The sequence below is a fragment of the Phoca vitulina genome, unplaced genomic scaffold (assembly GCF_004348235.1).
Source record: "Phoca vitulina isolate PV1807 unplaced genomic scaffold, GSC_HSeal_1.0 scaffold65, whole genome shotgun sequence".
Classification (NCBI taxonomy): domain Eukaryota; kingdom Metazoa; phylum Chordata; class Mammalia; order Carnivora; family Phocidae; genus Phoca; species Phoca vitulina.
In genome coordinates, this window is record NW_022589768.1 from 8,754,298 (window position 1) to 8,781,827 (window position 27,530).

General features: G+C 38.6%; 1 protein-coding gene and 1 pseudogene across 1 annotated transcript in view; both read right to left on the reverse strand.

The window, feature by feature from the left end:
- The window catches only part of AGBL1 (ATP/GTP binding protein like 1), a 582,976-nt gene that overhangs the window by 137,410 nt on the left and 418,036 nt on the right, over positions 1-27,530 (reverse strand). The window lies entirely within an intron of this gene.
- Positions 20,740-24,491, reverse strand: LOC116624200 (annotated as a pseudogene).

Consider the following 27,530-nt stretch of genomic DNA (forward strand, 5'->3'; position numbering starts at 1 on the left):
TTACATAATTTTCTTCATTGCATTTAACACTCTCTGCCATACTAGTATATAGCCACCTCTAGTTGAGTTTATGTTCTGTCTTCCCACTAGAGGATAGGTTCAGTGATGACATGGAACTTATCAGTTTTTGCTCAACTACTGTGTCCTCAGCACCCAGAAAAACTGCTGGTACATGGCAGGCACTTAAATCGATAGTGAATGAATAAAAGAATGAGTAAATGAATGAATGAATGAAAAAACGAATGAATTCTCCTATCTCTAGTTCCTACAAAGCATATTTGTATGGCCTGAGCATATTTAACTTTCAGAATGGGTATGAGAGTATGGATGTAGTATGAATGGCTCCTCCCTGAAATGGTCAGATCCCTATCTTTTTACTGATGAAGAAGTAAGTTCAATCTTTTTCAATGGCCTAGTTCCCTCAGAAATGCTGGATACTTTAGCTTATTTCCACTAATACCCAGAATAAAATCAAACAGATTTATCATTAGTAGCCTGGTTCCATTATTTTATTCAGGGAGTCATCTCAGCAATATGAGAAATCAAAACATCCTTCTAGCTAGGTCTTATGGGCCAGAAAAAAAAGTTATCTTTGGTCTCCTGTGTATTTTAAACTAAAATATACACTTCAATCTAAACATATTTAATATAACTTTTACATCTCTCTATCAAAGAGAATAATTGTCAAAGTTATATTTCACAGGAAAATTCTCCTCTATAAGATAATACCTGCTTTCCTCCCTTGCTCCTCCTCTGAAGTAAGAAAATCTCAAAAAAAATTAGGAAATAAAATGCACACATTCATTTATTCAATGCCAATCCTTTTATCCTAAAACCAGAAGCAATCCTTTAGATACTATTGCCCTCTCCCTTCCAGGATACAGACTGGGTAATCACAATTATCAGGAAGGTGTTGTTTTCTCCTTTCACTCTGTCATCTGTTCTAAATTTACATTTCACTGGTCTCTGACAAGGATAGTGCAGCAGATGGCAAGTGAAATCTAATTAGTGATGTCTTACAAGTTGTGTCAAGACTCTTCAATAAGGTTGTTTTGTTGAGAAGCCAGTGCATGAGTGTTAGCTCTGTCCCCTGATTATAAGTAGAAGGAATCAGAAGTACTGGTCTTTATTTTACCTAGTTCAGAGCTTCCCAAGTGGAAAGAGCCTTTTTCCCGGGAGCATCTGTCAAAAACAATCAGAGGCAATTGTTGAACATCATAGATACCTGAGGCGGTGGAAAGCAGTTGGGCAAACAATGGACTAACCACAAAGATTGAAACTAAAAGCTGGGGAAAGAAATGTTCGTAGGGGGATGTGAAAAGCTCTCACCTATTCCTGGGAATATAAATGCATAGGATTATGTGCATTGCTCAAGAAAGGCCTGAGAAGGCCCTGGGCTCTCACCTGTGACTGAACTTGAAGCTCTGCACAAGCAGGAAGTAAAGACTAAGGCAGAATTGTAAACTGTTGAAGGCATGCCCCCAATAGGCCCGCATGCTCCCCAGTATCAGTTCCAGGCAACTAAGAAAATCTCTATCTAATAATTAAATTGATCATGAAGCTAACCAAGCCAAAGTTCAGTGGCCACACGTGACAAACAATATAGAATTTATAGAATTAGTTCAACAAAGTTACCAAAGAAACAGCAAACTCTGGTAGAGGGGAAGGACCTAATTTATAGAACTGTAACACTATGCAATTTCAAAAGTCTACTTTTCAGCCAAAAAATTACAGACATGCAAAAAAAAAAAAAATATGACCCATACATAGGAAGTAAAGCAGTAAATAGAAACTCCCTGTGAAAGTTCAGATACTGGACTTACTGACAAAGATTTAAATCTGCTATTGTAAAAATGTTCAAATAACTAAAGAAAACGAGGTCTGAAAAACTAAAGGAAATTATGAAAACCATGTCTCCATGAATAGATATTATCAATAAAGAGATAAAAAATTACATAAAAGAACCAAGTAGAAATTCTGGAGTTGAAAAGTACAATAACTGAAATGACAAATTCACTAGAGGTGCTCAACAGAAGACCTGAGCAGACAAAAGAAATAGCCAATGAACATGAAGATAATTCAATGGGATTATCCAGTCTGAAGAACAGAAAGAAAAAAAAAAATTCATGAACAGTCTCAGATACCATTAGGATACCACTAAGTATACCAACGTGTACTTAATGGGAGTCACAGAAAGAGATGAAAGAGAAAGACAAAGAAACAGAAAGAATAGTTGAATAAGTAATGACCAAAAACTTCCTATATTTGATGGAATGTGTTAATCTACACGTCTAAGAAAGTCATCACACTCCAGGACAGACAACTCAGAGTGTACAATTAGACACGTCATAATCAAAATGTTAAAAGACAAAAAAAAAAAAAAAGGAAAGAAAGAAAGAAAGAAAACATCAATAGAGGGATGCCTGGGTGGCTCAGTCGGTTAAGCGTCTGCCCTCAGCTCAGGTCATGATCCCAGAGTCCTGGGATGGAGCCCTGTGTCCGGCTCCCTGCTCAGCGGGGAGCCTGCTTCTCCCTCTCCCTCTGCCTGCCGCTCCCCCTGTTTATGCTCTATCTCTCTCTGTCAAATAAATAAATAAAATCTTTAAAAAAAAAAAAGAAAGAAAACATCAATAGAGAAGTGACTAATACTATACAGGAGATCCAAAATGAGATTAAAAACTGATTTCTCATTAGAAACATTGGAGGCCTAATGATGTACTATATGTTGGCTAATTGAACATAATAATAAAAAATTAAAAAAAAGAAAAAAGAAAAAAGAAAGAAAGAAACATTGGCAGCCAGAAGGTCATAAAATAACATATTCAAATTATTGAAAGAATAAGACTGCCAACCGAGAATCATGTCTAGCAAAACAATCCTTTAAAAAATGATGGAGAAATTAAGAAGATTTCAGATAAACAAAAATGGGGAATTCATTGCTAATTTTGTAAGACTGCTCTGTCTTACAAAAAATTCTAAAGGAACACTTTCTTGTTGAAATGAAAGCAGATTAGACAATAATGAGAATACACATGAAAAAAATAAAAGCACTGACAAAGGTAACCACATAGGCAAATATAAAAGACAGTATAAACATATTTTTATTATAACTTTTTCTCCATCTGATTTAAAAATCAACTACATAAGGCGTAGTTATAACTTGTGTTGATGTGCATACAATGTATAAAGGTGTAATTTGCATGATAGCACAAAGGAAGAAAGAAGAAATGAAGCTATATAAGAACACATTTTTGTATACTATTACATTAATCTGATCTAGATGGTTATAAATAAACATATTAATTGTAATCCCCAAGGAAAATTCTTAGAAAAGAATTATATATAGGCAGATTAATTTAAGTGACATACTAGATACTATTTATTTAATGCAAAAGGTGGCAGTAATGGAAGAATGGAAGAATAACACAAAAAAGGGACATAAAATATAGGCAACAAATAACAAATGACAACTATAAATCTTCACTCATCAATAGTTACATTAAATGTAAATTAATTAAACCATTCAATCTGAAGTTAGAGATGAACAGAATGGATTTTTAAAAAATAAGTGTTGCAGCTATAAGCTGTCAATAAAAAACATATTTTGTATTCAAAGACACAATGGATTAAAAGTAAAAGGATGGAAAAAAATATATACCAAACAAACAGCAATTATAAGATTGAGTGGCTATACTAGTATCTGACAAAACAGTCCAAAAACAGTTTTGCAAGAGGCAAAAAAGGTTATTATAAAACAGTAAAGAATCAGTTCATTAAGAAGATATAACAACTGTCAAAATATGTACCAGTAATAGCCAGAATATATGAAGTCAAAACTGACAGAAACAAAGTGAGAAATAGACATTTCAACCATAATAGTTAGAAACTTCAATTCCTCACTTTCGGTAATTAAAGGACAACTATACAGAGATAAACAAGAAAAGATAAGACTTGCATAGCACTATAAACCAATTAGACTAACACAACTATTAAACACTTAGTCCAACAACAGCAAAATGTACATTCTTCTCTAGTGCACATGGAGTATACTCCAAGATGGATCACATGATAAGCCATAAAGTAACCATATCTTAACAATGGCTAGAACCTCAAGGTCCTGGAAACTTTGCTTTCAGATTCCTTAGAGACTTATGTTATCCCTAACCCCCACTAACTGAAAGTATATAATCAGTCACTCCTTACAATCCCAGTGTAGCTCTTTCTGCCCAATCCTGTCCCCATGCTATATAGTAAAAGCACCTTTTTGCACAGGGAAAAAAAAAAGTCTCAATAAATGTAAAAGATTTAAAATCACACACGGTAATCTCTGTGACCCAAAGCAAATGGAATTAGAAATCAGTAACAAAGAGAAACTTGAGAAATTCACAAATATGTGGAAAATAATCAATGCACCACTAAATAATCAATGGGTCAAAGGAGAAATCACAAGGGAAATTAGAAAATTCTCTGAGAGCAATGCAAAGAAAACACAATGTAGGGGCGCCTGGGTGGCTCAGTTGGTTAAGTGACTGCCTTCGGCTCAGGTCATGATCCTGGAGTCCCTGGATCGAGTCCCGCATCGGGCTCCCTGCTTGGCAGGGAGTCTGCTTCTCCCTCTGACCCTCCCCCCTCTCATGTGCTCTCTCTCTCTCTCTCTCTCTCTCTCTCAAATAAATGAATAAATAAAATCTTTAAAAAAAAAAAAACACAATGTATCACAAGTATGGGACAAAGCAAAAGCAGTGCTTAGAGGAAATATATAGTTACAAGTGCCTATATTAAAAAAGAGGAAAGACCTCAAATCAACAACCTAACTTCCACCTTAAGAAACTAGGGGAAAAAAAGAGGAAATTAAACCCAAAGCAAGTAGAAGAGAGGAGAAAATAAAAATCTAAACAGAAATCAATGAAATAAAGAATAGAAAAACAATAGAGAACTCAATGAAGTAAAAATTGGTTCTTGGAAAATTTATAAACTTTCAGCTAAACTGATAACATAAGAGAAAAGACACAGATGATCAAAATAAGGGATGAAAGAGAGAATATTCTTATTATAGAAGCTAAAAGGTTTAAAAGAAAATACCATGAACAATTATACACCAACAAATTAGAAAACCTAAAGGAAGTCAGGACACCTGGGTGGCTCAGTCAGTCAAGCGTCCAACTCATGATTTCAGCTCAGGTCACGATCTCAGGGTTGTAAGATCAAGTCCTGTGTGGCACTCTACACTCAGCACAAAGGCACCTTAAGATTCCCTCTGCCCCTCCCCCTGCTCACTCGTGTGTGCTCTCTCTCTCGCTGTCTCTCAAATAAATAAAATCTTTTAAAAAAAGAAGATCTAAAGGAAGTGGATGTATGAAAAAGACACAAACTACTACATCAGATTCACAGAGAAACAGAGAATCTGAACATAACTATAATAAATAAAGAAACTGAATTAATAGTCAAAAATGTTTCCAAAAAAAAAAAAAAAAGTTTCCACAAAAGAAAGCCCAGGACCATATGACTTCATTGGTAAATGCTACTCAACTTTTAAAGAATTAAAATCAGTTTTTCACCAATTCTTTCAAAATATAAAAGGAGAAAAAGCACTTTCCAACTCATTCTGTAAGTCTGGTATTACACTGATACCAAAACCAAAGATATCACAGAAAAGAAAACTAAAGATCAATATCCTCTAGAAATGTAGATCTTAATATCCTCCACAAAATAACTGTCAAACCAAATTCAACAATGTATGAAAATGATTATACATGTTGTTCACAAGCAAGTGGGATTTGTTCTAGAATTGGAAAGTTTGTTCAGCGTGAAAATCAATGCATGTTGAAAATCAATCAATGTAATACATCATATTAATAGAATAAAGGACAAAAAAAAACATTATCATCTCAGTACATGCAGGAAACCATTTTACAAAATCCAATACCCTTTTGTGATAGAAAACATGAAGAAATAAACTAAGAATAGAAGAGAAATTCTTCAACCTAACAAAGGATATCTATGAAAAACCCACAGTTGTCATTATACTTAATGGTGAAAGGTTGAAAGCTTTCCCCTAAGACCTGGAATGAACCAAGAATGTCTGCTCTCACCTACATGTCCTTAACACTGTACTGGGTATGCTAGTCAGAAAAATTGGGCAAGAAAATGAAATAAAAAGCATCCAGAGTGGAAAGCAAGAAGTAATCTATCCTTATTGGCAGGTGACATAATGTTGTATATAGAAAATTCTCAAGATTCTACAAAAGAAATTAGAGCTAATAAACATATTCAGAAAGAATGCAGAATACAAGAAGGGGGCGGAGCAAGATGGCGGAGGAGTAGGAGACCTGGATTTCGTCTCCTCTCAGGAATTCAGCTGGATAGGGATCAAACCATTCTGAACACCTACAAACTCAACAGGAGATCAAAGAAAAGAAGAGCAACAACTCTCTGAACAGAAAAGCGACCACTTTCTGGAAGGTAGGACGTGCAGAGAAGTGAATCCGAGGTGATATTCGGGAGGATAGACGGCGGGGGAGGGGCCTCCGTCGGCAGCTTCTGGCAAGTGATAGAGCCGCGGAGCACAAAATCGGAACTTTTAGAAGTCTGCTCCGCTGAGGGACATCACTCTGGTGGCGAAGTGGGGGGTGGAACCCTCGCGGGACAGTGTGGTCTCAGGACCCTCGGGGTCACAGAAAGACCGGGGGTGCCTGAGTGCGGCAGAGCTCCCAGGTATCGGAGCAGGGAAGCCGGCTGCAGAGACGGAGCCCAGGCGCGGGCTCTCACCTTGGGGTTGTCATAGACCGTGATCCGCGGCACAGTCGGGCCACTGCTCCTCCAGCAGGGACCCAACAAGCGGCAGATCCGGGGAGACTCACCTTCTTCCCCCGGGAGGAGAGGTGCGGGAGCGCACCGCGGGGACCTGCTGGGTTTGGAGACTCCACCCGGGGTCGGGTGCCAGATAGAAAGGCGCGGTCACAGGCCGGGTGAGCACGGAGCGCGGCCGGAGACCGGGGAGACGGGAGTGACTGACGGCTTTTCTCTGGGGGCGCACTGAGGAGCGGGGCGCCGAGTTCTCGGCTCCGCCGGGGCGGAGACTGGGAGGCCGCCATTTTCACTCTCCGCCTCCAAAGCTGTACGGAAAGCTTGCAGGGAACAAAAGCTCCGGAGAGCAAACCCGAGCAGATTACTTAGCCCGGACCGGCAAGGGCGGGGCAATTCCGCCTCCGGCAAAGCCATTTGGGAACCACTGCAACAGGCCCCTCCCCCAGAAGATCAGCAAGAACAGCCAGCCAAGACCAAGTTTACCGATCAATGAGAACGGCAGAACTCCAGCGCTAGGGGAATACTGCACATAGAATTCATGGCTTTTTTACCATGATTCTTTAGTCTTTCAAAGTTAATTATTTTTTTTAACTGTCTTTTTTTTTCTTTTTTTTTGAATTTTTCTTTTTCCCTTTTTCAACCAACATCTTATCAATCCCTTTTTTAAAAAAAAAACATTTTTATTTTTCATTTTTAAAGTCATATTCTATCCCTTCATACTAGTTACCCGTATTTTTGGCATATATATATAAGTTGTTCTCTCTTTAAAATCTTGAGATAGTTTCTTCTAACAGATCAAAATATACTCTAAATCTCTAGTGTATGGTTTTTTTCTACTCCCCTGCCTGATCACATTCTCTCCCTTTTTTCTTTCTTTCTTTTTTTTTATCCTCTTCTTTCTTTTTTCAAACAACTTATCAAATCCTTTTTTAAAATTTTTTATAATTTCCATCTTTACAGTCATATTCCATCCCTTCATCATATCAACCCTTATTTTTGTACATATATGTTTTTCTTTCTTTAAAATTTTGGGAGGGACTTTCTTTTAACAGACCAAAATACACCCAAAATCTAGTGTGTGGCACTGATCTATAAACCAGCCTGATCATATTTGATCACATTCTGTTTTTGTTTTGTTTTGTTTTGTTCTGCTTTTGTTTGTTTTTATCTTTTTCTTTTTCTTTTTTCTTTTTTTCTTTCTTTTTCTTTTTTCTCTCTTTCCCTTTCTTTTCCCACTGCTTCAGGTCTTTTCTGATTTGTTTAGAGTATATTTTCTGGGGACGTTGTTACCCTGCTAGCATTTTGTTCTCTCATTAATCTATTCTCCTCTGCACAAAATGACAAGACGGAAAAAATCACCTCAACAAAAAGAACAAGAGGTAGTACCGACTGCCAGGGACCTACTCAATACGGACATTAGTACGATGTCAGATCTAGAGTTCAGAATCATCACTTTAAAGATACTAGCTGGGCTTGAAAGAAGCATGGAAGTTATTAGAGAAACCCTTTCTGGAGAAGTAAAAGAACTAAAATCTAACCAAGTAGAAATCAAAAAGGCTATTAATGAGGTGCAATCAAATATGGGGGCGCTAACTGCTAGGATAAATGAGGCAGAAGAAAGAATCAGTGAGATAGAAGACCAAATGATGTAAAATAAAGAAGCTGAGAAAAAGAGAGATAAACAACTACTGGATCACGAGGGCAGAATTCGAGAGATAAGCGATACCATAAGACGAAACAACATTAGAATAATTGGGATCCCAGAAGAAGAAGAAAGAGAGAGAGGGGCAGAAGGTATAATGGAGCAAATTATAGCAGAGAACTTCCCTAATTTGGGGAAGGAAACAGGCATCAAAATCCAGGAAGCACAGAGAACCCCTCTCAAAATCAATAAAAATAGGTCAACACCCCGACATCTAATAGTAAAACTTACGAGTCTCAGAGACAAAGAGAAAATCCTAAAAGCAGCTCGGGAGAAGAGATATGTAACCTACAATGGTAGAAACATTAGATTGGCAACAGACTTATCCACAGAGACCTGGCAGGCCAGAAAGGACTGGCAGGACATATTCAGAGCACTAAATGAGAAAAATATGCAGCCAAGAATACTATATCCAGCTAGGCTGTCATTGATAATTGAAGGAGAGATAAAAAGCTTCCAGGACAAACAAAAACTAAAGGAATTTGCAAACACGAAACCAGCCCTACAAGAAATATTGAAAGGGGTCCTCTAAGCAAAGAGAGAGCCTAAAAGCAACATAGACCAGAAAGGAACACAAACAATAGACAGTAAGAGTCACTTTACAGGCAATACAATGGCACGAAATTCCTATCTTTCAATAGTTACCCTGAATGTAAATGGGCTAAATGCCCCAATCAAAAGACACAGGCTATCAGATTGGATTAAAAAACAAGACCCATCGATATGCTGTCTGCAAGAGACTCATTTTAGACCCAAAGACACCCCCAGATTGAAAGTGAGGGGTGGAAAACCATTTACCATGCTAATGGACACCAAAAGAAAGCTGGGGTGGCAATCCTTATATCAGACAAATTAGATTTTAAAGCAAAGACTGTAATAAGAGATGAGGAAGGACACTATATCATACTTAAAGGGTCTATCCAACAAGAAGATCTAACAATTGTAAATATCTAGGCCCCTAACATGGGAGCAGCCAATTATATAAGGCAATTAATAACAAAAGCAAAGAAACACATTGACAACAATACAATAATAGTGGGGGACTTTAACACCCCCCTCACTGAAATGGACAGATCGTCCAAGCAAAAGATCAACAAGGAAATAAAGACTTTAAATGACACACTGGACCAAATGGACTTCACAGACATATTCAGAACATTCCATCCCAAAGCAACGGAATACACATTCTTCTCTAGTGCCCATGGAACATTCTCCAGAATCGATCACATCCTAGGTCATAAATCAGGTCTCAACCGGTACCAGAAGATTGGGATCATCCCCTGCCTATTTTCAGACCACAATGCTTTGAAACTAGAACTCAATCACAAGAGGAAAGTCGGAAAGAACTCAAATACATGGAGGCTAAAGAGCATCCTACTGAAGAATGAATGGGTCAACCAGGAAATTAAAGAAGAATTAAAAAAATTCATGGAAACCAATGAAAATGAAAACACAACTATTCAAAATCTTTGGGATACAGCAAAGGCAGTCCTAAGAGGAAAGTATATAGCAATACAAGCCTTTCTCAAGAAACAAGAAAGGTCTCAAGTACACAACCTAACCCTACACCTAAAGGAGCTGGAGAAAGAACAGCAAATAAAGCCTAAACCCAGCAGGAGAAGAGAAATAATAAAGATCAGAGCAGAAATCAATGAAATAGAAACCAAAAGAACAGTAGAACAGATCAACGAAACTAGGAGCTGGTTCTTTGAAAGAATTAACAAGATTGATAAGCCCCTGGCCAGACTTATCAAAAAGAAAAGAGAAATGACCCAAATCAACAAAATCATGAATGAAAGAGGAGAAATCACAACCAACACCAAAGAAATACAAACAATTATAAGAACATATTATGAGCAACTCTATGCCAGCAAACTAGATAACCTGGAAGTAATGGATGCATTCCTAGAGATGTATCAACTACCAAAACTGAACCAGGAAGAAATAGAAAACCTGCACAGACCTATAACCACTAAGGAAATTGAAGCAGTCATCAAAAATCTCCCAAAACACAAAAGCCCAGGGCCAGATAGCTTCCCAGGGGAATTCTACCAAACATTTCAAGAAGAATTAATACCTACCCTTCTGAAACTGTTCCAAAAAATAGAAATGGAAGGAAAACTTCCAAACTCATTTTATGAGGCCAGCATTACCTTGATCCCAAAACCAAGGACCCCATCAAAAAGGAGAATTACAGACCAATATCCCTGATGAACATGGATGCAAAAATTCTCACCAAAATACTAGCCAATAGGATCCAACAGTACATTAAAAGGATCATTCACCACGACCAAGTCGGATTTATCCCTGGGCTGCAAGGTTGGTTCAACATCCGCAAATCAATCAACGTGATACAATACATTAACAAAAGAAAGAACAAGAATCATATGATCCTCTCAATAGATGCAGAAAAAGCATTTGACAAAGTACAGCATCCTTTCTTGATCAAAACTCTTCAGAGTATAGGGATAGAGGGTACGTACCTCAATATCATAAAAGCCATCTATGAAAAACCTACAGCGAATATCATTCTCAATGGGGAAAAACTGAGAGCTTTCCCCCTAAGGTCAGGAACGCGGCAGGGATGTCCACTATCACCACAGCTATTCAACATAGTATTGGAAGTCCTAGCCACAGCAATCAGACAACAAAAAGAAATCAAAGGCATCCAAATTGGCAAAGAAGAAGTCAAACTCTCACTCTTTGCAGATGATATGATACTTTATGTGGAAAATCCCAAAGACTCCACCCCAAAACTGCTAGAACTCATACAGGAATTCAGTCAAGTGGCAGGATATAAAATCAATGCACAGAAGTCAGTGGCATTCCATACACCAACAACAAGTCAGAAGAAAGAGAAATTAAGGAGTCGATCCCATTTACAATTGCACCCAAAACCATAAGATACCTAGGAATAAATCTAACCAAAGAGGCAAAGAATCTGTACTCAGAAAACTATAAAATACTCATGAAAGAAATTGAGGAAGACACAAAGAAATGGAAAAACGTTCCATGCTCATGGATTGGAAGAACAAATATTGTGAAGATGTCAATCCTACCTAGAGCAATCTACACATTCAATGCAATCCCCATCAAAATACCATCCACTTTCTTCAAAGAAATGGAACAAATAATCCTAAAATTTGTATGGAACCAGAAAAGACCCCGCATACCCAGAAGAATGTTGAAAAAGAAAAGCAAAGCTGGCGGCATCACAATTCCAGACTTCCAGCTCTACTACAAAGCTGTCATCATCAAGACAGTATGGTACTGGCACAAAAACAGACACATAGATCAATGGAACAGAGTAGAGAGCGCAGAAATGGACCCTCAACTATACGGTCAACTCATCTTTGACAAAGCAGGAAAGAATGTCCAATGGAAAAAAGACAGTCTCTTCAACAAATGGTGTTGGGAAAATTGGACAGCCACATGCAGAAGAATGAAACTGGACCATTTCCTTACACCACACACAAAAATAGACTCCAAATGGTTGAAAGACCTCAATGTGAGACAGGAGTCCATCAAAATCCTAAAGGAGAACACCGGCAGCAACCTCTTCGACCTCAGCCGCAGCAACTTCTTCCTAGAAACATCGCCAAAGGCAAGGGAAGCAAGGGCAAAAATGAACTATTGGGACTTCATCAAGATAAAAAGCTTTTGCAAAGCAAAGGAAACAGTCCACAAAACCAAAAGACAACTGACAGAATGGGAGAAGATATTTGCAAATGACATATCAGATAAAGGGCTAGTATCCAAAATCTATAAAGAACTCATCAAACTCAACACCAAAAGAACAAAGAATCCAATCAAGAAATGGGCAGAAGACATGAACAGACATTTTTCCAAAGAAGACATCCAAACAGCCAACAGACACATGAAAAAGTGTTCAATATCGCTCGGCATCAGGGAAATCCAAATCAAAACCTCAATGAGATACCACCTCACACCAGTCAGAATGGCTAAAATTAACAAGTCAGGAAATGACAGATGTTGGCGGGGATGCGGAGAAAGGGGAACCCTCCTACACTGTTGGTGGGAATGCAAGCTGGTGCAGCCACTCTGGAAAACAGTATGGAGGTTCCTCAAAAAGTTGAAAATAGAGCTACCATATGATCCAGCAACTGCACTACTGGGTATTTACCCCAAAGATACAAAAGTAGGGACCCGAAAGGCTACGTGCACCCCGATGTTTATAGCAGCAATGTCCACAATAGCCAAACTATGGAAAGAGCCAAGATGTCCATCAAGAGATGAATGGATAAAGAAGATGTGGTATATATATACAATGGAATATTATGCAGCCATCAAAAGGAATGAGATCTTGCCATTTGCAACGACGTGGATGGAACTGGAGGGTATTATGCTGAGCGAAATAAGTCAATCAGAGAAAGACATGTATCATATGACCTCACTGATATGAGGAATTCTTAATCTCAGGAAACAAACTGAGGGTTGCTGGAGTGGGGGGTGGGGTGGGAGGGATGGGGTGACTGGGTGATGGACACTGGGGAGGGTATGTGCTCTGGTGAGCGCTGTGAATTGTGCAAGACTGTTGAATCTCAGATCTGTACCTCTGAAACAAATAATGCAATATATGTTAACAAAGAAAAAAAGAAGAAGAACGTAGCAGGAGGGGAAGAATGAAGGGGGGGAAATCGGAGGGGGAGAAGAACCATGAGAGACGATGGACTCTGAAAAACAAACTGAGGGTTCTAGAGGGGAGGGGGTTGGGAGGATGGGTTAGCCTGGTGATGGGTATTGAGGAGGGCACGTTCTGCATGGAGCACTGGGTGTTATGCACAAACAATGAATCATGGAACACTATATCTAAAACTAATGATGTAATGTATGGGGATTAACATAATAAAAAAATTAAAAAAAACAAACAAACAAACAAAAAAAAAGAATGCAGAATACAAGATCAAAATGCAAACATCAACTATATTTCTGTATATTAGCAATAAACCTGTAAATAACACTTAAAAATAATTCAATTTATAATAGCATCAAAAAGAATAAAATACTTCAGAATCAATTAACCTAGGAAATGTAAGACTTGTACACTAAAAACTACAAAAATTATTGAAATTAAAGGACACCTAAATAAATGGAAATATCCCCTGTTCATAAATTTGAAAACTTAATATTGTTAAAATGGCAATTCTTCCCAGGTTGACCCAAAAATTCAACACAATCTCTATCAAAATTTCACCTTTTTTTTCCAAAACTCAATGACCTGAACTTAAAATTCTTATGGCAATACATGGGACACGGATAGACAAGCAATCTTGAAAAAGAAGAACAAAGTTGAAGAACTCATATTTCCAAATTTTAAAATCAACTACAAAGATAATTATTAAGATAGTATGGAAATGGCATAAGGATAGACATATAGCTCAATGGAAACAGAACTGACTGTTCAGAAATAACCATCACATTTTTGGTCAGTTGATTTACTGCAAAGGTGCCAAGACAATTCAAGGAGGAAAGAACAGTCTTTTTAATAAATGGTGCTAGGAAAACTTAATATCCACATGTAAAAGCATGAATTTGGATCCTCACCTCAAATCATACACAAAAATTAAGTCAGAATGGATCATAGGGCTAAATATTAAGAGTAAAATTATAAAATTCCTAGAAAGAAGCACAGGATCACATCTTTGTGACCTTGGATTAAGCAATGGTTTCATAGATATGGCACCAAGAACAAAAGTGACAAAAGAAAAAAAGCAGATAATTGGATTTCATCAAAATTAAAAACTCTTGGGCATCAAAGGATACCATCAAGAAAGTAAAAGACAGGGACGCCTGGGTGGCTCAGTCGGTTAAGCGGCTGCCTTCGGCCCGGGTCACGATCCCAGGGTCCTGGGATCGAGTCCCACATCGGGCTCCTTGCTCAGCAGGGAGCCTGCTTCTCTCTCTCTCTCCCTCTGCTTGTGCTCTGTCAAATAAATAAAATCTTTAAAAAAAAAAAGTAAAAGACATTCCACAGAATGGGAGAATATATTTACAAATCATATATCTGATAAGACAACCCAATTAAAAACTGGGCAAATTATTTGAATAGACATTTCTCCAAAAAAAGACATACAAATCACCAATAAGCACATGAAAAGATATTCAACATCATTAGGTAAATGCAAATCAAAACCACAATAAGATACCATTTCACACCCACTAGAATGGCTAAAATAAAACAGAATATGTTAGAGAATGTGGATAAATTGAAACTCTTATACATTCTAGTGGAATACAAAACGGTTCAGCTATTTTGGAGTAGTTTCACCGTTCCTTAAAATGTCAAGGATAGAGTACCCATATGACCCAGTAGCCACTCGTAGAGACCCAAGAGAACTGAAAAACGTATGTTCACATAAAATCTTATACATGGATGTTCATAGCAGCATTACACAGCAACCAAAAAAGTAGAAACAAGCCAAATGTCTATCAACTGATGAACAGATAAACAAATGTGGTATGTCCATTCAATTGAATATTATTAAATCATTATTAAGTCAAACATGCAACTTGGATGAACTTTGAAAACCCTATGCTAAGTGAAAGAAGCCAGATATAAAGAACAACATATGATATGACACTATTTTTATGAAATGTCCAGAATAGGCAAATTCATAGAGACAGAATACATTAGTGATTTCCAGGGACTGTGAGGATGAGAGAATTGGGAATGACTACTAATGGGTATACCATTTCCACTGGGGTAATGAAAATGTACTGAAATAAGAGATTGTTGATGGTTTTACCACTTTGTGAATATATATTTTTAAAAGATTTTATTTATTTGAGAGAGAGTGAGCAGGAGCAGGGGGAGGGACAGAGGGAGAAGGAGAAGCAGACTCCCCACTGAGCCCAGAGCCTGACAAGGGCTCAATCCCAGGACCCCAAGATCATGACCTGAGCCGACGTCAGATGTTCAATGGACTGAGGCACCCCCACTTTGTGAATATATTAAAAACCACTTAATTACACACTTGAAATGGCTGAATTTCATGGTATGTGAATTATACCCCAATTTTGTAAATGCAATTACCAAAATTGTGAAAAATAGCATTACATATTGCACAGACTCCATCAACTAGCCCCCTAATTACTGAGGTTTTACTCTATCAGCATATGTCTACCTATTTACACACTGAAACATGGAATAACCTGTCTTCAGATTTCTTTTTTTTTTTATAGCTCAAGTTCCCTATTTATTAATCATCTAGCTGGAGATGAAATGTAGAAGAGGCTTATGAATAATGTTAGAAAATCTGAAGCTACACAGCTTGCTTTCCAAAATTTTTCACATATACCAAATCACAGCAATGATACATTAAAATACATCTAACATACTAAATATACTTACGTTAGGAACTACATTAATTTTGAATATCTTGATTCTACTTGTTTATTAAGGGTCTTGCTTAAATTACATCAGGTGTTTTGACTTGTCCTCAACTTTTTTTTTTTTAAGATTTTATATATTTATTTGAGAGAGAGAGAGAGAGAAACAGAGACAGAGCATGAGCAGGGGGGAGGAGGCAGAAGGAGAAGGAGAAGCACACTCCTTGAGCCCTGTGCCAAGCGCAGACGCTTAACCGACTGAGCCACCCAGCGCCCCTGTCCTCACCTTTCTTGCCCACCATGTGAACCTCCAACTTTCATTTTGAGGTCAAGCATAAGGTGTTGGTAAGTTCTCTGCAAGGTAATGATCATCAGCAAGCCTTGAGAGAGACAAAGCCTCCCTCCACAAACCTACAGGCATGAAAGGCATTTCCATCAGCTGTCACCATAAAGCTCTGAAGTCCTACCTATATGATGGATGTTTATCTGTCTTTTTTTCAGGAGAAGAAAACAGTAGTACCAGTTGCCCATTTTGTCTGACAAGTCAGCAATGGCCACAGACACTGAGGTTACTCGGTTTTCTCACAGCTAACATAAAAATAGCTCAGAGAGGAGACTGACAAACTCTTTAGATAACCAAGGGAGTCACACCTGAAAAGCTGCTAGGTATTAGCAGACGATATCCCTGATGCTATGATACGATGTTAATTAATTTGATCTTTCTGAAGAGGAAGGAGTATTCCCCTATTCCCCACCATTTACATAACAATTGAATGTTTTATATTCAATTGCAGATTTGAAACTTGGGTCTCCTGGCTGCTAACCAGGTCACTACTTTCACTGAACACCTTGTGGACAGTTTAAGATGGCAGAATGATTTATTTACCACTTTAGCTTCCTTTAAAGCATTTAAAAATGCACAGCTTCATACTAGCTAAATTGAAGCTCAAAACCTCATTCCATGGGGCACCTGGAGCATGCAACTCTTGATCTTGGGGTCATGAGTTCTAGCCCCTCATTGGGCACAAAGTTTACTTTACACAGACACACACACACACACACACACACACACACTCTTTTTTTTTTTTTTTTTTAAGATTTTATATATGTATTTGACAGAGAGAAAGATAGCGAGAGGAGGAACACAAGCAGGGGGAGTGGGAGAGGGAGAAGCAGGCTTCCTGCCGAGCAGGGAGCCCGATGCAGGGCTCGATCCCAGGACCCCGGGATCATGACCTGAGACGAAGGCAGACGCTTAATGACTGAGCCACCCAGGCGCCCACACACACTTCATTCTATAAACCTAGTTGAGAGAACTAAACTGTAAATACCAATTAGTGGAGGTCAGAGGTTGCATTCTTTGTTTATTCCACAATAAATAAACTTATTCAATGTGCATTCCTTCTTTTTAGTCTGAATTAGCATCCTCTTAAAGCTCTTACCAGGCTGTCTTGCTCTGGATCTTTCCCTTGATTTTGCAAACATTCCCTTGTGTAATCACAGCTTCATGGTTCCATTTCACTTTGTTCAAAGTGTCTAGGCACAGACCCTCACCTTTGCCAAACCCATAATACCATTCCTCTCTCCTGGAACCACAGCCCAGCCACAATCCCCAGGCCTCCTGTTTCTTTAGGGATAGAATAGACAATATTCAGAATTAACAATAGCAACTCTTTATACTCTAGGCAGAAATGGTCATTAATCCTCTTGCTGACCTTTGTTGGATGTCAGCTATTGTGTAGGCAAGAATATCTGGGATACTTAAAATTGTGTCTAGCCGTTTGTACTAAATAGGAACTTTATTTTGTATATATAAAAAGAATAAAGAGAGGTCTCTTTACCCTTGGCTTCTCATAGTTTTACAGAAAATCACATTAAAGAAGGAAATACTCTTTTATTTTCCCAAATTGATGATAATTATCCCCACCAGTACCTTGTATTCTTCGAAAGAATACACAAAAACAAAACAAAGTACACCTTGTAACTCTCTGATATTGCAGGGATATACGAGGATTAAAAAAACATATGACTACAGAAACATCTTAAGACAATAAAAGAACTATAAAAACATAAAGGAATATTGTTAATTTAGCATTACTTGAGGTTTTAATCTCCTCATAATGCCAGTTGCCAAACCCAATGATCAATCAAATCGTGTGGCAAATCTGGGAGAAAAATCTGGGAACACAGGGAACATCTGGTTGAAATTTCTTGCCAATGGGTGAGAAACACTCTTGTCATAGCTGAAAGTTTTTGTGCTAATTCGATTCTAAATTATTCCATTTTATTGAAGAAGCATTTATGAAGTGTCCTCTGCACCAAGCACTGTGATCACGACCAAAGATACTCAAGTGCAAAAGTGCCTTGAACATAATCCCAACTAGTTAACAGTCTAGTTATTGAGGCCTGCCAACCAAAAACTGTAAATATGTGAAGGAGATATAACAGGGATATGGAAGCAATTAATTCTGAATCGGGGGTCAATTATAAAGAGGGAAGCATAACAGCCATTTATAATTATAAGTTAATGTGCTATGTCTCCCTGGGATATTTCTAATTATGAAATGAAGGACTCTATCTTCTGTTAATAGAATTTCCAATGTCTGTAAAATCTTAATGGAAAGGATTTTTATTTAAACACTGAAGATTGAATATATGCACTCATCCATTATATCTCCAGGAACCCCCCTCCAAAATTACTGTAAAGGATTTTAATAATATTCATAAATCTCCAAACACACAGAAAATAGAAGACATGACAACAGACAAGAAATATCTAAATATTGAGAGACTGAAAGCAGATGGTCTAGTGCTATGTGAATTAGCAGATCAGAGATCCCTCAAATTTACACATCAAAAGAAAGGAAGCCAATTTACAAGAGAAAGAGATCATAAAATGGATGCAAATGGTGTCTCTGACTATGAGACATACAGACAATTTCCAAATACAGTATTGGTTGAAAGTCTGTATGAAAAGAAATCAGACCCTCAGATCCCATCCCCCATGTTATACAACTAAGCAACCTTTCTTTCCCTTCCATGTCAGAAGACTGAAGATTTATTCTCAAGGGGCAGAACCATACAGAACCCACAGGTGGGGTCATCAAGCACAGATGGGAGAAGGGGGAGATGCCATACTGAAAATAGGAGGACACCCTATAGTGAAAATTGAAAGAAATGTTCTTAAAAACTATCAAATAGAAAAGACAAATTTCTTTCAAATAAATGTCAATTATATTGTGTGGGTTTAACATTATTAATGATAAATACCTGAAGACAATGGAGAAAAAAAATTTCAAGTATTGACTGTCCAGTTTGACAATTCCTAATTGTCAAATTGGAATTTTATGTCAGCATGAAAAGTCATTCAAGTGAAATGAAATAAAGATATTTTTAGACATGAAATGAAGTTTAGAGTTTCCTTCTCATAAATCAGTACTGAAAAAACTACTACAGGATGTACTTTAGGAAGAAGCAAAAACAGCCCACAGAGAGGAAGTGAGATGCAACTGGGTAAATTTATGTAACTGCAGAAATATAAAATAATTGACTTTCTTTGCTTCAATTAAGTGAAATTAAAGTTAAAAACAACATTAAAGAAGGTGAGAAACAGTGTTTAATGACTAGTTAGGTTTGTTCAAGTCCTCATCCCATATGGAAAAGTATAGAGATACCATATAACTTTAGCTAATTTACAGAACTTAATTAACTTTATTTTTTTTTCAATTCTCATGTATTTTTGGCTCTTGGGGCAATGTCATCATTTCAATATGGAAAAAAAAAAAGCTAGTTCAACACAAAATAGAAATTTGAAGGGTAGGATTGGACAAAACCAAGGGTGGGGAGAGGAAGGGAATAGCAAAAGGAAGAGATAAGATACTGCCAAAAGACGAAGGGTCTCCTTGTCCCCTCTCTGGAGGAATAACTCCAATATTCAGGTGGCAGTACACACCTTTCCATATATACACAGCAGGGCTGGGTTTTTGTTAAGAAAAGTGGAGGGATGGGACTTTCTGGGGGTTTTGGGAACAAGGCCAGTCTCTCTTCTCCCTCTTGGCCCCCTTCTCTGACCAGGGGAAAAAGATGGAACCCAACATGTGAAGGAGGTAAAGTAGGAGAGGGAAGGATGGTACTTGACAGAGTGGGGGCAAACCCCTGCAAAGGAAACAGCTTGGAACAGAGCTTGGAAGGAGACTAAAAATGGAGATAATACTGTTAACACCTCCCCTGAAGCTGAGAGAGGAGCAGGGAAACACCTGGAAATTAGGACTTCAATAGCCTGGATCCCCCTCTCCAAAACTGCTCTAGAAAGGAAAACCCTACCCCTTCCTTATAGGTACTGCTACCTGCTATGAGGTAGCTTGGTTTCCTTTCCCCTGGGCTACCACATGGACTTAGGATGGTGGCCATCAACTGGGTTTGCAGTGCATGGTTCTAAAGGGGATCCAATGAAACCCAGCTTCCTGGAGAATTATCTTAAAAACCAAGGGAAATATCAAATGGACAGAGGGGAGAAGGGGGCACCAAAAGGAAATACAGGGTCACCCAGAAGGGCAGAAATCTAGGTTTCCCAGAATGGAAGAGAGGAGACATTTAACAAAAATAAATATTTATTGAGTGCCTATTATGTGCCACGCACTGTCCTAGGGCCCTCCACTCCAAAAAAGGAAAACAAAAACAAAACAAGATAGAGGAGGGAAATGGAAATTCTGAGGGACAGGAAAGGGGCAGTTGAGGAAGAAGGCTGGGGAGCTGAGAAGCCTGAGGTGATGGTGCTCTGCCTTAGGCCTCCTCTTCTTCTGCGGTGGCATCCTGGTACTGCTGGTACAAGGTCATTCCTGCTGCTCTCAGCTTCAGTGAACTCCATCTGGTCCATGCCCTCACCTGCATACCAGTTGAGATGACCTTATGCCGGAACATGGCCATGAACTGGCAGACATCATGTTCTTGGCATCAAAGACCTGCCAGGTGAGTTTGGGCACAGTGAGGGCCCCACACCACTGGCTTCCATGGCTGGTCAGAGGGGCAAAGCCAGGCACGAAGAGGTGGAGATGCAGGAAAGGCACCAACTTGAATGCTGGCTTGCGGAAGCCAGTGCTGAGCTGACCAGGAAATGGAGGCAGGTGGTGATGCTGCACATGGTGGCTGAGACCAGGTGGTTCAGGCCCCTTCAGCGGGATGTGGTCAGCTTAATGGTGTGGAAGCCGAAGTCCTAAAGGGCCCAGTTGTCCATGCAGTGGGTCTCATCTGTGTTCTCTACCATCTAATGAACAGAGAGGGTGGTGTCGTAGGGCTCAGCCACAGTGTGGGACACTTTGGGTGAGGGTACCACCTGAAGGTGTTCATGATGTGGTCTTGCTGATGAGCAAGGTGCCGCGCTCTGGAGCCTGTGCCCCACCCAGCAAGCGGCTCCACTGGAAGCCCTGCAGGCAGTCAGGGCTGTCTGCCTCCTTCTACACCACATCCAGGACTGAGGCAACCAGCTTGGCCACTCTACAGAGCGGCCCATGGCCTGCCCCAGACTTACCAAAAACCAGGTTGTCTGGTCTTCACATCTGGCCAAAAGGACCTGAATGAACAGAGTCCATAGCCCCAGGTTCTAGATCCACCAAGGCAGCCTGAGGAACGTATCTGCCACCTGTAGCTTCATCATAATACACAGAGATGTAGCCCAGCCGCAGGTCACTATAGGTAGGTTCCAGCAGGGTCGATCCTATGCGCATCACTGATTACCTCCCAGAACTTGGCACTGATCTGGTTGCCGCACTTACCAGCCTGGATAAGCAAGACTTCTTCATGGTTAAAATTTATTTTATTTTTTTTGTTCGCCTCACGGTTTGTATGGGGCAAGAAGATAATAGGTAATTCTTTTTTTCTATGCTGCTAGTCACAGGCTGGAAGGATGGGACGTGCCCCAGAGGCAGAAGGTTTGAACACAGAAGCAGGAAGTTTCTGAGAGTGGAACTTAATTAACTTTAAAGATTTATCTTTAAAATGCACTAATGCTTTGTGCTTCTGAAATATCGGCAATGTTTTATTTCTTTTTTAACAGTTTATTTATTTATTTATTTTAGAAAGGGGGAGAGGCAGAGGGAGAGAGAGAATCTCAAGCAGACTCCACTCTGAGGTCACAACCCCACCTGGGGCTCCACCCAGTACCCCGAGATCATGACCTGAGCTGAAATCAAGAGTCTGAAGCTTAATCAACTGATCCACCCAGGAACCCCGACAATGTTTTATTTCTTGTATGTGAGTTACGTGAATGTTCAGTTTGTGACAAATTCACTTTTTTGTGTGCAATTTTCTATATGTATATTACACTTCAATATTTTTTTAATTAAGGAAAATTTTTTAAAAATAATAAAAAAATAATAACTTCCAATCTGGCAGAGGGGAAAAACAAAGGAATTTTTAAAAATCTATAAGCTAACAGAGGTAGAAATGGTGGGGTTAAAAAAAGTAAGCAAAGAAAAAATTATGTTAAATAAATAGCACAAAATACGATGAAAGAAATTAATCCAAATAGGTCAGCACTTACAGTAAACATGAAATTAAGTAATCTTTTAAAAGATGCTACTATTTATTGGATTTTCTAAAAACAAACAAACACCTCAGCTACATAATATTTAGAAGAAGAATATTTAAATTACCAGAGAGAGGTTGAAAACACATCTTTGGGGGAAAAAAAAAGATTCACTAGATATATTTCTATCTGACTTAGCCATACTAGTATTGGGGGGAAATTAAATTTAAGACAAAAACATGAGACAAGATAAAATAGTTCCAAGGACAAATAATATTAGGATATTTTTAATAAACTTCCTTTAGAAACTGATAAATCAAATAGAAAAAAGGATAAAAGAAAAAATAAGATAAAAATTTAAATACTGTAATCGAAAAGCTTGATCTTAAATAATTCTGCTCCCAACAGAGAATATGTCCATCTTTATACCATATATTAAACATTCATAAAAATTTGTCAGGTACCATATATGTCATGAAGAAGATTCAATAAATATTAAAGAACTATTCCCATATAGTCCAGGTTCCCTGATCACAATGGGACCAAATTAGAAATCAAGCATTACCTCAAAGTTTATAAGAACAATTATTTTAATAATAATAACCACCTCTACCACCATCAGATGCCTAAAGACAGAATTTAATCAATCCATGGGTTTAAAGAAATAATGTTGGAAATTACAAAATAGGTTGCAATATAAGAAAATAATGCTTATCAAATTTATATTGTAAATGATAAATATCATAAAATGAATTTCTTCAAATCGAGGATCAAAGAGGAAAAACAGAGTAAATCCAAAGAAAGAAGATGAATAGAATACACACAAAAAAAGAATAAAAAATAATAAAATAGGAAAAGAGAGATGATCAGTAAACACAAAATAAGAGAAAACTGAGTAATAAACAAACCTCTAACAATCACTACTACATGGAAAAAATATTCACAGCAAAATCATTAATCAGAATAAAGGGAGACAAAATATAACCCTCAAAGCAACAATGCACTATGAAACTCTCAGAAAACCATGAATATGTATACCCCTAGCAACATCACTTCAAAACACAAAAGCAAAAATAATTACAAGGAGAAATCGACAAGATCACAATCATAGTGGGAGTTTTTTGTTTCTTTTCTTTTTTCTTAACAAACATCTCACAAAAGCTGGTAGATCAACCTGGGAAAAAGTTACATATGAGGAATTTTTGTTGTTGCTGTTAATTTTAGGGTGTTTTTTTGGGGGGGGTGTATGTGTGTTTACTTTTAATTAATGGAGAACTTAAATTAACATTTTCTATGAAAACACTGTAAGCTAGTCATATACAGGCATAGAAAAATTGACCAAAAAAAGCAAAGAGAAAATGCAAAAGCAGAAGCAGACAGAGATGGATAGATAGAGAGATACGAATGACAAACACCAGCTCAGTGTATTTGTAATCTTGGAGAGGAAAGGATGGAAATTGGGTTTTGAATGGATACAAGGAGGCTTCAAACCTTATCTTCAATATTTCTTTGTTTAAGAATAAACCAGAAGCAAATATGTAAAAGCATTACAATTTGTCAAGTATTAGCATTAGTTTTAAGTGTATTCTTCACATTATTCTCTGCATTACAGTATGTGTGAATTATTTTATGAACAAAACAAATACATGAGTATAATGGCTCATGGTATACCTGTTATGAAGTGGGAATTATTGAGATTTATTTTTCAAAGATCAGTGCTCCCAAGTAAAAGACTATATATGTGTATATATACTTTCATAAAATATAGTATATATAAAGACTATATATGTGTATAAAAGACTATATATGTTAACACTTTTATTTAGAACTACTTTCTTGCCATATATATGAGGACAGTGAGATACTCTGGCAGCAACCATACAGTGTTGATGTGTACCCTCAGGTAGTTATGGCACTATAGTAACTGTAAACAGTCTCACTACTGGATCCCAACCAACAACTTGGGTATGGGATCAGGATCCAGTGCCTGACAGTTGACAGAGCTGAGCAGGCTGTGAGGACTGGACCCCAGTCTACCAGGACTGTATCCTCTTCATTGGGATAGGAAGCATAAATCCGGCATGTGTTGGGTGCATCAGTATTCTTCATCCTCAATCCCAATGCTTCAGAAGAGGCTCATTTCGTATTTAGGTCCAGGATTGAACACATGACCCAGATCTGGCCAATCAGAGTGCCACATTCCTTCAGACCCACTCAATGGCTCTTGGATATGCACATGACTCAAACTGTGCCAATTAAAGCCTCCCCCAGGACTGCTGCTAAAATTGTCAAGGAAGAGGATGAATCCTATCTAGAAGCCATGAGTACTGAAAGGCTATGAATAGTTGAAACTTCTGGTGATCATCTTTTCTATTATCTGGGAAACCTAACCAGGAAAGAGAGGGCAGGTTTAAAGGGAAGAATGCGGAGAGGAGAGGAAGTCCATTGTCCCCTTGTATTTTTCTGATAAATGAGCATTGATTCTCTTTTTGACTTAAGCTAGTTTTCATGAGTTTTTGTCACAAGCAAAAGGGTCCTGGCCCTATTATCCCAGTCATAAAAATCAGGCAAAAACCCTAGTGCTAGCTAAATAAAGATTTTCATGGCCAATGAATGTGCTGATGTAAGAGTAGGCTTACAATCCCAGGGCAGTGATAGATTTTTCAGGTCATTCATACCTGTTTAACTTTGTGATCAATGGCATAGACCTTTGGGGCAGCTAGCAGAATGAAGGTGCAGCCCGTAGCAATGGAACTGGGATTTTTTAATTGTGTGACTACCTAGCCTGAGTATTAGACCCACAGTCTCATCCTCTCTAGGACAGCCCACTAGAACAAACTGAGCTCCTCAGCCCAAAACTGAGATATTATCCTGCAGAACTTATAAAATCAGCATGGGAACAGCCAGTGAAGAGGGGAGAATAATACTCAACAATCACCTTTCTTTAAATACGAACATTAGGGAAAGGACAAGATGACCTACAAAACTACTGCTTTTGAGAAGCATCTCCTAAGAGAAGTAAAACCAGAGAGTAAACTTGATGTCCCAGAGACAAGTAGTATCCCAGAACCTGAACTAACTTCCAAAGGAAAAACTTAATAAACAGAGTAAAAGGTGATGCTTCCCCCACTCACCTCCTGTCTCAACGTCATAAGAGCCAGGATGCCAGTGAACACCAAAGGTTTTGAGAATAAGGAGCAACCATTCTGCCTGAGAGTGGGGAGGTTTGGGGAATGGTTTGTGGCTCCAGAGAAAGAGGGAAGAGGAGGAGAAAACAACAGAGTGTTTTTTTTTGTTTTTTTTTTTTTTTTTTTTAAAGATTTTATTTATTTGAGAGAGAGAGAGAATGAGAGAGAGAGCATGAGAGGGGGGAGGGTCAGAGGGAGAAGCAGACTCCCCGCTGAGCAGGGAGCCTGATGCGGGACTCGATCCTGGGACTCCGGGATCATGACCTGAGCCAAAGGCAGTTGCTTAACCAACTGAGCCACCCAGGCGCCCAAAAACAACAGAGTGTTAACGAAGCAGTGAAGAGGGAAGACAAGGGTCCTAGGAGGCCAAATGCAGGAGGGGACAAAGGCCAACGGGGTTTTTGAGCACAGGCCTGTAAAGGAAATAATCTGGAAAGCTTTCTTTCGTGGTACCCAGGGTGACCACCATCTATCAACAAGCCCTTGGATTGAGTCTACAATGTTCAGGAATGTTTCTCTGAGTGATTTGCAGCAACAAGTGAAGTGAACAGTTTCGCATGTGGATAAATATTGTGTAGAAACCCATGGCATTACAGAAGAAAGTGTATACACTCAGGAGATCATGAGAACTTAAGCCTTAGGAAATCTTGGAAATATCAAGAGACTTTAAAACTTCCACAATTAAGGAGGGTGGGCTCAAGGCACTCTTTTCTGTTTCTCAAGGGGCCATGAGACTCCCCCTGACAAAAGATCATCCTGCTCTATAAATGATGCCATTGTCCCTTGGCGTGTCCAAGTCACCCTGGGTTTCTCACTTTCCCTTGCCACTCACATTCTGCCAGGCTGTCTTCTTCCATGTGTCCTCTAAACATCTCTCAATGTCCTCCCCTCAAGCTCTTTCCTCCCCAAATACTCCTCTTCTTAGCTTGATGACTCTAATCCAATCACTGTTCAGGTATCATGTCTCAGAGGAAGTTTCCCTGGACACTCAGACTGAGCAAACTATCCTTCTCCTATATCCCTACACAACCTGGATCATATTCCATAGAATCTGTACCAAGTCATAATGAAACCATCTTTCTGTGTCTCTGACTCCTCAGCACAGCATAAACTCTGAAAGAGAAAAAAATTATATTTTTGTATAACCACAGTGCTAGACAAAGAGCCTAGAAAAAGTATATGCTCAAGAGAATTCTGTCAAAATGAATAGAATGGAGTTGAATTCAGTGAGGGTGATGATACTGTGATCATCCATATCTCACAGAAGAGGAAACTGAGGCTCAGAGAAGTTACAGAGCAATTCAACCACAGACCTGGAGCTTGTAAGTGATGGAGATGTGGCTTGAACCCAGATCCTCTTATCCCAAAGTCTATGCTATTTTAACACAGCAGATGCCTCTATGAAACAGGGTATTTCAATATTCTTTTTACTTGCAGGATTTCAATCTAATCTTGAGGTCACGTAACTAGTTTGCAATCAGTTTCCTTATCTATAACCCACTGATAAAACCAGTAAGGCTAAATGACAGTCACCAAGATAAAGAGGCAAACTGCAAATCCTGGAATTGGACTTCTAGAACACTGGTGTTCTCATGCAGATAAATAAAAAGGATCGGCCTGTAGAAAAATCCACCCCAGCTTATCCAAGTTACAAAGTCATCCAAATGCAAAAATTTCCTCGCAGCTAACCAGATAGCTCATGATATCTCATGACTTCCTGGCCCTGCAAAAGGCAAAATCTTTCAGAGGCTGCAAGAAAAAAAAATAATAATGAAAGAAAAGAAGAGGAACCCGTTGGTATAACTGAGAAGAGGGTTACAAATGGATTCATCAGAGGAAATTGCTTAAATGCCTACAGGTGTGAGAGGTCCCATATGTTCACTCTACTCAGGAATCCTTCGGGGAAAAAAAATTAAGTTCTCAGAGCAAAGGCAGTCTGCACCCACTCCACGGATGATGA